General features: G+C 44.9%; 1 long non-coding RNA gene across 1 annotated transcript; it reads left to right on the top strand.

Annotated features, from left to right (window-relative positions):
• The first annotated feature begins 6,116 nt into the window (after nucleotides 1-6,116).
• On the top strand, nucleotides 6,117-10,063 carry LOC142740444 (uncharacterized). Its single transcript, XR_012880677.1, has 3 exons — nucleotides 6,117-8,996; nucleotides 9,184-9,304; nucleotides 9,819-10,063. It is a non-coding gene; the product is annotated as an uncharacterized LOC142740444 (long non-coding RNA).
• The last annotated feature ends 1,710 nt before the right edge of the window (nucleotides 10,064-11,773 follow it).

The following is an 11,773-nucleotide window of genomic DNA, read 5'->3' as shown; positions in this document are numbered from 1 at the left end:
TTCCTTACGGTGACCTTATTCAGGTTACGATAATCAATGCACGGCCTAAGACCACCATCCTTCTTCCCCACGAAGAAGAAGCCAGCACCTACAGGAGAAGTCGAGGGGCGAATGAAACCCTTGGCCAGGCATTCTTGGATATACACCCTCATCGCTTCACGTTCAGGACATGAAAGATTAAATATCCTACCCTTAGGAAGCTTGGCACCAGGCACCAAATCGATAGCGCAATCGTAATCTCTATGGGGGGGCAACACCTCGGAGGCCTCCTTAGAAAACACATCGGCGAAGTCCTGAACAAACTCAGGAAGCGTGTTTACCTCCTCCCGGGGAGAAATAGAGTTAACAGAAAGACATGACATAAGACATTCATTACCCCATTTGGTGAGATCCCCAGTATTCCAATCAAATGTGGGATTATGCAACTGCAACCAGGGAAGACCTAATACCAGATCAGACGATAATCCCTGCATCACCAGTACAGAGCACTGCTCCAAATGCATGGAGCCAACCAGGAGTTCAAAAACAGGAGTATGCTGAGTAAAATAACCATTAGCAAGGGGGGTTGAGTCGATTCCTACTACAGGGATGGGATAAGGTAAATCAATACAAGGCATCTTTAGAGACATAGCAAAATCCACAGACATGATATTAGCAGATGAGCCAGAATCCACGAAAGCACTGCCCGTGGCAGACCGGCCAGCAAACGAGACCTGAAAGGGAAGCAAAATTTTATTGCGTTTCACATTAACGGGAAATACCTGTGCGCCCAAGTGACCTCCCCGATGATCACTTAGGCGCGGAAGTTTTCCGGCTTCTTATTCTTGCGCCTGGGACAGGTGTTCAGTAGATGCTTGTCGTCCCCACAGTAGAAGCAGAGACCATTCATTCTGCGAAACTCTCTACGTTGTCGAGGGGACATGGAGGCCCCGAGTTGCATAGGTACCTCCGAGTCCTCCGTGGAGGGGCGAGGAGACGGGACCTCGGGGGGAATCGCAGAAAAGTCAGAGGGGAGCACACTGAAGCGTTCTAGCTGACGTTCCCTGAGACGTCGGTCAAGTCGTACTGCTAGGGCCATAACCTGGTCAAGGGAGTCAGGCGAGGGGTAGCTAACCAGCAGATCCTTCAGGGCGTCAGATAATCCTAACCTAAACTGGCACCTTAGGGCCGGATCGTTCCACTGAGAAGCTACGCACCACTTCCTAAAATCAGAACAGTATTCCTCAACCGGTCTCCTACCCTGACGTAAGGTCACCAGCTGACTCTCGGCTAAAGCAGTCCTGTCAGTCTCGTCGTAAATGAGTCCGAGGGCAGAGAAAAAACGATCAACAGAGGAAAGTTCAGGGGCGTCAGGAGCCAAGGAGAAGGCCCACTCTTGGGGCCCTTCCTGGAGTCGGGATATGATGATACCCACCCGCTGGTTCTCGGAACCTGAGGAGTGGGGCTTTAGGCGGAAATACAGTCTGCAACTCTCCCGGAAGGAGAGAAACGTCTTACGGTCCCCTGAAAACCGCTCAGGTAACTTGAGGTCGGGTTCTAGAGGTGAGGTGAGGGGTACTACTAAAGCAGCGTCACCCTGATTGACCCTTTGGGCCAGGGCCTGGACCTGTAGGGAGAGGCCCTGCATCTGCTGGGTCAGGGTCTCAAGGGGGTCCATGATAGCGTCAGCGTAGGAGAAATGGTAGACTAGGTAAGGGCTTGTAATTATGTAATGGCAGGAAGGAGGTGAAGGGAAGTGAGCCCTAATCTACCCACCGCCCTGTCCCTGCCTACTTGCAACGACCCGCCCTAGGCGACGAGGTACAACTGGGCGGCGGTCCCTACGCTGGCTAAGTGCACAGGAAGACAAACAGGGAACACGCAAGGGAAGGGGCAATAGCCACGGAACGCCACGAGGAAACGGGGCGGCGAACGAACAGTCAGGACCAGGACGAAGTGAGTACACCCGAGCAGGCACGGAGACAGAAGCAAGCCAGGGCAAGCAAGCAGGTCAAGCAGAACTGCAGCAAGGCAGAAGCACGGCAGAAGCAGGCTGGAGCAAGCAGCAGTGGGGCCAGGAATCCAAAAGAATTACAAGCACTGAGGGAGAGCACAGGGCAGGTAATAAAGGGCAGGGGGCGGAGCTAACTCCGAGAGACCAGGCCGCGATAGGCTCTCCCACTCCTGAGCCTGCCACCCTGGTTGGTGGGAGATGGTGTCAGTCGAGCAGGTCTGGCCTCAGGTGTGGATTGATTAATCCCAGGAGTATAGCTAGATGAAGTACCTGGCAGATCCCTAACAGTAATAAAAGAGGAACCGCACAGTGAGGAGCTCTATCATGGTCTCAGGTCCAGGTGTAGGCGGGCTGCTCAAAGAATACAGAGAGCGCCCAACTAATGCCTAGGATATATAGTAGGAGAGTCCAAGGTAAGTCCTGAATATTTCTTGTATCTCTGCACACACGTTGTATCACATATTTACTGGCTGGATGGTTTATAACAATAATGGATATTTTCTCTGGTACTGAAATCCAGGAACCCAGTTTAATTTATCTCACATTGTCCCTCAGAAAATAAGGTTGTTCTGCCTAATATTTCCCCGCTTCAATGCTGGGGGTGGTAGAGGGAAGAATAGAAAAAAATGCCCGTCACAAAATATAGTGACTTCTTATTACTGACAAGCTACAAACCTGTAATATATTAGGAAAAGACCAAGAACCTGGAAATCTGATGAAGTCAACTATGGATCCAGACTAAGCTGCCACCTAAACTTATTTGTCGTCAGCAAACTTGGTGCATGCCCAGTATATTCATTACATGTATCCACATTATATGTGTCCAGAGACACCACAAAAGAAAAAGAGAATCAGAAACTCCACATTTCTCTATAGTTTCCCTTTAAGTTCTGGTTTATATAGAGATATAACTTTAAGCTCCTGGGCCTTGATGCCAAATCTATATCAGGTCCTGCCAACTATCATATACCATATATAATCTACACTCCCACAGACAGAAGAGACTGGTTTTATGGAAAATGGGCTCCTGGGCAACAAGCAATGTAGGCTCGCACCCACTAGGTCATCTTTTTATATTGTTTTTTTTTACATTTATCTGGTGGTCTAAGGCTGTGAAAGGGTTCAGTGTAAATTCACTGGTTTAAGGCAGTAAAGGGATTATTTTTACATTACCTGGCGGTCGAGGGCAGTCAAGCTAGAAGATGGGGGCACTGCAGATTTGCCCAGATTGCGACCCCCTTATGCATGTCATGGACACCAGGGCCTCTGTGTGACTGGTTGCAACCTCTTCACCCCTATAGTTATGTTCCCTGGGTTTACACTAACATTACAAAATGTGTTCAATGTCTGACTCGCCCTGTGATAGAAAATGAAATGTGTGAAAGTAAATATATTATTATTCGTTTTAGATATGTGGTTATTTTATATATATATGTTTTAAACCCATTATGTATTTTACAGACATTTATAACATCTGAATATGTGGCACCAGTGACAGCCGACATGCTAGAAGATCCACTGTATATATGTAAGTATTTTAGCAAATAACAACCTATAGAAATTCTATAATCTGATGTCATCCAGAATGTTCCTATAGAGACACATGACAAGACTGTGGGAACAAATTCTCTAATGTTACAGACCTGTCAACCAGGGCCGGCCTTAGGGGTGTGCGACCTGTGCGGTTACACTGGGTGCATTACCTGTCACTACTGAATGGGGCACTGCTGGCATTGATGTCTTGAGCACCCAGGGCCTGCACACCTAATCCCTCAGTTGGTGCAAAAACCTAAGGAAAGGGCACTGCTCAGGATGCGGATACATTCCCTTGATAATGGATTACATTACAGTGTGGCAGACAATATCTGTCTGGCGGTGTTATTTGGGCACTGTATGATTGCATTATTTGAGTACTATATTGTACTCAAAGCTGAATTCACACGCTGCAGATTTGCTGCGCGGCAAAATTCACAAGTGTTACAGATGTATTTTACTGCAACTCTGTATTATTATAGAAATGCTCCATAAAGAAGATATTATGATACTAGAAATATATAAGGGACTTGTTATTTAGGTAATTTCCTAATACACCGTTGGCTTATGGGGGAGCACACAGCGCACACAGTGTCTACATTACCAGTACTGCAGTCTGTGCGCCACCATACAGGTCCGTCCACATGAAATTGCTGTGTACATGAGCCCTAATGTACATTTCCTTCATTGTTGGGTGGTCTATACTGAGCACACGTCTGTCTGAAGATTTAACTCTACACAATTATCCTTTTTTCCAGAACACCTTAAGATCGGCTGCCTGCTGCCAGGGGGACTCTCCGAAGCAATATCTCATCTATACAAGGTGCGTCTATCATTAGTTACTATATGCAGTATCCACCAATACCCTCCACAGTTAGAATGACACTTTTTTATGCCCTGGGTAGGAATGCCTCTTTTGTATGCCTCCACAGTAAGGAAGCCCCCTTTTGTAAGCCTCCACTAAGTATTTTTATGCCCCTATTAATAGCGCCCCCTTTGCGCCACAAAAATAAAAAATAATACTCACCTAATAGACAAAGAACTTGGTCAGACATTCTGCTTCCTATGAAATCAGTGGCCTGGCGCATACGATGTAATTTAGTGACGTCATCGCGCTGGGCCGCTGACGTCATCAGCATACTCCCAGTGCCTCGTAGGCTACAGGCCTGAACTAGGCCATGGCCTACGAAATCATACGGCAGAGCAGGAACACAATGGCTCCCTGCGCCGTCATGGTTTGTCCAATTTCAGGGGCATATGGGGCCCCATCGCTGGGCCCCGGGCAGTCACCCCATTAACACCTTTGGTAATCCGCCACTGGTTGGGGTCAGGTCTCTGCTCTAGATAAAAATGTTTCCATTGATTGGGATTTGTACTAATACATTGTCCCTCTTACTCCTAGCATTAATTCCTCATAAGAGTTGATGACAACCACACGTCCCAGGAGGGCAAGTCAAAGAATAAGCAGAGCCCTCCACCTCACATCACATAAGGTTCTACATTCAGCCAGACGTATTCAGTAGGAGAGTCCAAGGTCAGTGTATTTTATTTCCTGCATCTCTACACGATCACACAGGGCGCATTACTGGTCAATACTGAAGGGGGCACCACCACCATAGATACACAGAGCACCCACAGCTTGTACTCCCGATCCAGCACTTTGTACTCAAATCTAAAAAAACACAAAAACATGCAATCCCTAGTTGTTATAATTGTTATTTAGGCACTATATGATTACATTATTTGGGTACAACATGGTACATCATAAGTGGGAGGGGGCCCATAGAAGATACTGCACAGGACATCAATAAACCTAAGGTCGGCCCTGGATGTAACATAATAACTGCAGCAGTAACATGCCGTCCACACTGACATGACCGCTGTGGTCTAGTAAGCAAAGACAACAGAACCACCAGCGCAGGAGCCACAGGAATATAGAAGATGAGTAGTGACTATTCGTTATTGTTAGCCATATATATACTGAGGTTTGTAGAACTGTCAGAAAAACCTAATACCCCATGTTCTACTCTCTCGACTCCAGTCCAAAAGACTCCACAATAGACAAATTAGATGTATTCCATTAAGGATAAGTTTATATAGGAGAATAACAATAAGCTCCTGGTCCCGGATATAAAATCTATATCCTGGTCCTCTAACTATTATGTGCCATTATACTGCTGGTGTTATTTGTGTGGCAGAGGGGCATTGGACTCGTCGTGTGATAGAAAATTAAATGTGTGAAAGTAAATATATTATTATTCATTATAGATATGGCGTTATTTTATGTATGTGCATTAAACCCATTATGTATTTTACAGACATTTATAACATCTGAATATGTGGCACCAGTGACAGCCGACATGCTAGAAGATCCACTGTATATATGTAAGTATTAAAGCAAATAACCTATAGAAATTCTATAATCTAATGTCATCCAGAATGTTCCTATAGAGACACATGACAAGCAAGACTGTGGGAACAAATACCCCAATGTTGTCAATAGGCTGAACATATATTTGTTGATATGATGAACTATACCAGGCACACGTCATAATATATTTACAATTTAAACTTTTTGTTCCAGAAATACTTAAGATCGGCTGCCTGCTGCCAGGGGGACTCTCTGAAGCAATATTTAATCTATATGCGGTATGTCCATCATTACTTACTATATACAGTACCCGCTAGTAGCTCTTTGCACTGAAAAAGTCATGAACGGGCAAAATTCCCATAAGAAACCACAAGGAGGGCCATGTGGCCCCCACGAAGAGAGGGGTAGTAGTGGGAAGTCTTAGATAGTTGGCAGGGATAGGGATAGTGTAGGTAATGTTTTTGTTTTTTTTTCTAAATGGAGCTGTCCACATGTCTGGGAGTGCCGAGTAGTCTACGGGGAAAGGTATTGGCCTGAAGATAGATGCAAAGACCATTAGTTGAGGGGATTAGGGGTGGAGTAGCGTAGCGAGATTTAAGGCAGGGGCTCCTTGCCAAGAACATTTGCAACTCATCAAGACCTGGTACAAGCATTCGCAAGCGCTTGGGGAGAAGTAGCGTGAGAGTCAGGATGCCGGCGGCTGCTGCAACTACTTGCAGTGGACACATTAGTGCCTTTGATCTCACAGCGCCATTGGTGAAAGTTCGGTAGCCCTAATTTAGGCCTACTCTATTAAATCACAACTGGAGGTGGCCATACCACAGAAATGAAATAGACAAGGAGTTGAGTAAGTTACATTATCCAGTCATTATCTGCAGACATGGGTGACAATGGATGCTGGCAGAATGTTTTTATATTTATAAGACTCAAGCAGAAAGCAGTGGAAGGGGTCAGGATATCGCCACATATAGAGGGTCCACAAGTCATGCAGCACATGATGAGATACGTCTATGATTAGTTACTATATACAGTACCCGCCGGTCAATCTCTACACTTAACATCAATCCAGATGTGTCCTCTATTTTTCTGATTTGTAAATGTATTGAGCTGACAGCAGCTAAAGATAGGAGGGCAACCTACCTGCAACATATTGCCCCAAACGGGGACATACATAGACACCAGAGGGCCCCTGTAAAAGAACAGTATATGAGCCTTAGCTCTCCAACCATATATCATCTCCCATATCATAGAGTATCCCCTTATGTCTCTCCATCCTCCAGTAATTGTGAGCTATGAAATTCATTGTCTCAATGCTTTACATGCAATCTGACAGTAGGATGCTACTAGCTACTTTTAGGGTGATAGTGGACCCCCTTACCTGCTGGATCCCAATGCAGCTGCCCGGGTCTCACATATGGTATGTCCACCCATGATTTATGTGAGAAAGTCCAATGGGAAAAGCCCTCTGATAAGTTAAAAGATGGTTGCCCATTAGGCCTATGCATTTAATAGCCACTGATTTCATGTTGTGTAACCGCTGAGGGGTTATATTATATAATACTGTATATTGTAATGCCGTGGTGAAGAAAAGGTACAGGGTTCAGGAGCCTTCTCTACTACTTAGTGTAACAGCGCTTGGCACTTGTGCCAAGTATTCCACACTTAGCCCCAAACTTTGCTAGCAGTCAGGGGAGACACTGCTCACCTAACGGTTGTCATTACTACAAGTAATAAAAGCGAGCGGCAGAAAGCGGACCTATCCATGCTACCCGTCACCCTGGGGTCCACAGCGTTTAGCTGCAGGATTATAGGGGTATGGGTGGCAGGACTTCTAGTATAGTTACTCTCTGTATCTATTTGTGAATATGTGTATGAACCCTCTCAGAGACCCCATAATAGTTTACTGTTGTGATGCTCTATGTTCTGCCAATGACCTTAGATTAAAATCCTCCATAATCCGAAGCTCCCACTCTTTTGTCCAAGATTTTTCTCGCACTGCACCGTCCTCTGGAATGCGCTACCGCAGACAATCAGATTAATTCCCAATATCCACAGTTTTAAACGTGTCCTGAAAACAAATCTTTTTGGACAAGCCTATAACATTCCCTAATCAGACTCCTTTCCTTGGCCCCATTAGTCCTCAGAAAAAGATTCCTTCACACTCCTTGCACCGTACTGAATTTCATGTCCGTTATACACGGATACTGGCTGGTGACCGGCTAATGCAGACTTATGTGTACTACCCCATGCGTATAAAAGATGTCTGGACCATTGTACTGAACAAACACTTTTACACTTTGTGTCTCCCTTATTTCCTCATAGATTGTAAGCTCTTGCGAGCAGGGTCCTCAATCCTCCTGTCTGAATTGTAAACTAGCTTTGTCACTATGTAATGTCTGATATTGTCTGTTTATGTTCCCTCTAAATTGTAAAGTGCTGCGTAATATGTTGGCGTTATATAAATAAAGATTATTATTATTATTATTAAGGTGGGCCATGTGGCCCCCAGGAAGGGGCAGTGGTAGGGAAGTATGAAGAGTTTGGTAGGAATAGGCATAGTGTAGGCTAGGTTTTTTTTTTCGTTCAAAATGGAGGTTTGTACTTGAAGATTAGGTGTAAGATAATTGTGTGAGGGGATTAGGGGTGCAGTAGAGGTAATTGGTTGAGGGGATTAGGGGTGGAGTAGTGTAGGGGGATTTTAGTCAGGGTTGCCCTGCCTAAAAAGTTTGCGACACATCAAGGCCTTGAGGAGGTGGGAACTAGGGTGCTGGCGGCTACTGTAGTTCCTTGCACGTCAAGTTCAAAGCACCACAGGCTGGAAGTTCAGTCGGCTTTATTTGGGCCTGCTATTTCAATGTGAAACTGGAGGTGGCCATAGGACTACGATTCAATAAACAAGTAGTTGAGTGAGTTGTGTTATCCAGTCACGGTCTTCAGGCATGGGTGACAATGAATACTGGCAGAAGGTTTTTATATTTCCAGGAATCTGCAAAAAGCAGCAAAACGGACCAGGATATCGCCACGTATGGAGCCCCCACAAGTCATGCAACACAAGGGCTGTTTGGCTGGAAATGTCCTAGCATCGTAGAAACAAGGCAGGTATGAGTATAAGCCTAGCAAAAATTTGAGGGAACATGGCAGGATGATGGGCAAAATGCTAGGGCCCTTGTGCAGGGTTCCTGAGAGGGTGAGGGCAGCATGATCCCAGGAGGTCCTCATAGTCTGAACATGGGGGTTGCCAAAATGTTTACAACACAGGGTACTGTCATAATGTTTGTAATTACAGGAGCAGTTTTTTGGATCGTGAAGAGCAGCAGAGAAAGTAATTCACTACAGGACCACTGGAAGGACAGGTGACAATATGACTTGTAGTGAAGCAATGGAAGAAGAAGGCATGGCAACAGCAGGTGGGTGAGTCTGATTCTGATCTGTCAGATGATTATGAGTGGTCTAATGTTGAGGATAGTAGGGCTGATGGGCAAGATGTTGAAGATGCTGAACAAATGTTCAAACAGGATGAAAGAAGAAGGTAAAAGCAAGTAAAAACATTCCGGACAATGGTATCAAAAGTATCTGGAAGGGCTTCGGGGAAATAGGAACAAGGGTGCCGGCAGCTGCTGCAGCTCCTTGTCAAGGGAAAAAGAGGCAGATGAGGTTATTAGAGATTGGGTGAAGGGATTTTTTTTTTAAATATTGCAGTGTTATGGGGGTGAAGCAGGGCCCCCTTTTTAATCAGATGCCAATAAAAAGGAATGATGCCCATAAAGAAGGCTAAGTATATAATAAACTATATCTATTGCATCTAAATGAATCATCAGTTAACGATGTAATAGACAAGTAGTTGAGTGAATTGCATTACTCAGGCAGGAGTTGCAGGCATGGGTGACGATGGATATTTGCACTGTGTTTTTGTGCCTACAGGACTCAAGCGGGAAGCAGTGAAAGGGGCCAGGATAACGCCACACATAAAGCATCCAGAATTCATGCAGCACAAGTACTTGGACTTGGGATGTAATAGACTGTTCGGAAGCCATTTGTTGGCGAGGAAGGCAGTTGGCGTTCGAAACGCGTATGCGGTTTTGTATCACCACTTCACGAGTTGTGGTTTAAGAAGTTTGTTTCTAATAAAGTCCAAAGATTGGATCGCTAGACCATATTTTCTACTGTTTGCTGTACATTTGTTGGACACTGGTGGTCAGGGAGTCACGAAGATTGGTCATGGTGACCAACGACTACCTGGGTAGAAGACCAGAATCATGCAGGCAGGCATGCCTGTCCCTAGAAGTGGGATTGGTTGCTTGGTGATGCAGCAAAAGGACTTGGGATGCAATGGACGGTTCAGACAGCATGGTGTACATTGGCCGGACATAGGTCTTCATTTGTTAACAACCTGCAAGCAAGGCAGAAGTTTGTTTAAAAAACGAGTAATTGGTGAGGGCAAAGTAAGTCAGTTGCACGTTTTCCTTACACCCCGCCTATTTACATAGGTCAGACCCACAACCTTAAGTATTTGAATTACAAATAGTACACATGATCCCATTCAGCCCACCTAAAAGGAATACAGACCACACACCAAACCACCTATTGGCATACAGGCAGGGGTGGGATTCAAATTTTTAACAACAAGATCTCTTTTTTTCTCACAAAGACATATGCCCGGTGGAAAGGGAGCACTCGCTGTGTATCGCACCATGGAAAATGATTCTAATAAACAAATAAAACAATTACAATATTCCAAATACACCCTATATTAAAGTTGACTCTAAATAAAGAAATTCCATGTCCAGAATGTTTAACTGGATTTCCACACTATGTATATAATTACATAAGCCTACATATCTACTTACCCACCCACACATCATATTAAAATCACCAATTACATATAGACCTATATGCGCACATTCAATATAGTGAGCGTGCTCAGCCCATTTAGTTAGGCTGTGCACTGTGAGAAAGGTGGAGGACAGTGCGCCGTGCGCATTAAGCGATGAAAAAATCTCCCAGGCCAAGTTCGGTACATAAATACAACACCAGATCCAAAATCATACATATATATAAAACCAGAACCAAGCTCAGTACATAAATACAGCACTAGAACACAGCCCAGTACATAAATACAGCACCAGAACAAAGCTCAGTACATATATATACAACACTAGAACCAAGCTCAATACAAATGTACAACTCCAGAACAAAGCTCAATACATATATACTACACTGAAACCAAGCTCAATACATATATACAGCACCAAAGAGACGATCAGTACATATACACAGTACCAGAACAAAGCTCAGCACATAATACATCACCAGAACCAAGCTCAGTACATTCTGTATATACTGCACCACAACCAAGCTTAGTACATAAATACATCACAAAAACCAAGCTCGGTACATGTATATATGTTTTGAGCTTGGTTGTTATGATGCATATATGCACTATGCTTGGTTTTAGTTTTGTAGCCGCCAGCCATCCTGTCCTCTGCACCGGTGTATCTCTGCTCTGGGACGCCAGCATGCTACTCTCTCTTCCAGACTGTGCCCGTAGAGTGCGCGCTCGCTCACCAAGAATATTGCTCCCAAACTTTTCCAGCACACTCTGGACTTTTTAAGGAACTCCGCCCACTTCCTCAGTGCCTGAGCAATGTTGTTGCTGACCTTGTGTTGGTCTGCAAAGGTTCCGTAGCCTGTTTCTGTATCCAGCATCCGTGACAACTTCAGTATCCGTGTCTGGTGTCCGTGTCAAATCCCGTGTCCTTGAAGATTTCAGTATCCGTTGTCCATGACAAGTCCAGTATCTGCCTCCATTGTTCGAGACCAGTTCTGCTTCCGATAATAGAGCACAAGCCAGCTTCCGATAACCCAGCACAGGTCAT

The sequence above is a fragment of the Rhinoderma darwinii genome, chromosome 2 (genome assembly GCF_050947455.1).
Source record: "Rhinoderma darwinii isolate aRhiDar2 chromosome 2, aRhiDar2.hap1, whole genome shotgun sequence".
Taxonomy (NCBI): Eukaryota; Metazoa; Chordata; class Amphibia; order Anura; family Rhinodermatidae; genus Rhinoderma; species Rhinoderma darwinii.
The sequence above is the reverse complement of the archived record's forward strand: the minus strand, read 5'-3'. Positions and strand labels throughout refer to the sequence as shown.